This window comes from Galeopterus variegatus, unplaced genomic scaffold (genome assembly GCF_000696425.1).
Source record: "Galeopterus variegatus unplaced genomic scaffold, G_variegatus-3.0.2 Scaffold8963, whole genome shotgun sequence".
NCBI lineage: Eukaryota > Metazoa > Chordata > Mammalia > Dermoptera > Cynocephalidae > Galeopterus > Galeopterus variegatus.
This window is the reverse complement of record NW_007735074.1, coordinates 1,720-3,242: the sequence shown is the minus strand read 5'-3', so window position 1 is coordinate 3,242 and position 1,523 is coordinate 1,720.

Sequence of the window (1,523 nt, the reverse complement as noted above, 5' to 3'; positions counted from 1 at the left end):
TACTTGTGAAAGTTTGCCAGCTTAACAGAAGAAATTAGTCCAGTTCAGTGGGAGAAGATTTATAGAATAAAAGCTGGAAGATTATTCTAAGCAAGAAAACTTTATGAAAAAATAAAGAGAAGGTTATATAAACTTGTGGAAACAATAGCTTACTCAGAGTGTTTTCTCTGCATAACTGAATCATTCTGCTTTCTAAATTGTTGCACATTTGACACAATAGCCTCTATTTTTGCATTTATCCAAGTGGCTCTAGTATGACAAGAGAAACAAAATATTCTGTAATATACAAAGTAATCTATTTATTTACAAAGATATTTCTCAGATTCTCTTCTGTAAAGGATGTGGATGGTGAGGAAGCAGGATAAGACAATAAACCAAAAGAGAATGCCAGTCATACTAGAGCCAAAATCAAGGCAGGATGGATGTTCCAACCATTCTAATAGGTTTGTTTTACTATTACTTACTATTATTTTCTATTTATTTTCTAATTTACTGTTATTTTCCATAATCCCCAAGTCTTTGATGGTCAGTCTCCATTGACCAAACTCAAAATTAAGTTATACCTCCTAAGATTGTATCCCCCCTGCCAAAATTAACAAGGATATTGGCCTTCCAACTGAGGAAAGTAGAATAGAGGAGAGGGATGACTGGGTAGCATACTACCACAAATCTAGCAGATTGAAGCAGTGTGTATTTATTATCTCATACTTTCAGAAGTTCAGGAGTCCAGGTGTGGCAAATTGTGTTCTCTGCTCAAAGTCAAATAGGCTGAAGTCAATGTGTTGGGCAAGCTGCATTCCTTTCTGGAAGCTTTGTGGAAGAAATTGCTTCCAAGTACATTCAAGTTTTTGGCTGAATTCAGTTCTTTTAGATGCAAGCTTGTGTATTAGTCTGTTTCTGTAGCTTATAACAGAAATACCTGAAACAGGATAATTTGTTAGAAAACAAAATTTATTGCTTACAGTTTCGGAGGCTGGGAAGTCCAGAGTGCAGGGAACACATCTGATAAAGGACTTGTTGATGGTGACAGTGACCCAGGGGTCTCACATGGCAGGATGGCAGAACAGAGTCTCACATGCTGTCCTTTTAAAGCCCTCAGAACCATGCCCATGNAGGTTGAGAAAAGTATGAGGAAAGTATATCACATTTGACATTATGAAGTCCCTAGTGCTCTGTTACAAGAGATAGGAAAGAAAATTATTTGAATAATTTTTTGGAGAGGAGGGTCATATTCACCAACAGTATCATGAAGTCTGCCTTAAAGTTTGGAATTTAATGTCTCCAATAGGCAATTATTGGTTGATTGAACATTGTGCTTAGCACTGTGCAAGCACCATGATTGTGTTCTCAGAGTCTGTTTGCCTTTATACAAAAGGCAAATAAAGAAAAGAAGAAAATATTTGGGGAAATGTGAGTGTTGTCCTAGCACAGACATGTAACAGAAAACTCTTAGCACTGGTTCTACTTGTGAAAGTTTGCCAGCTTAACAGAAGAAATTAGTCCAGTTCAGTGGGAGAAGATTT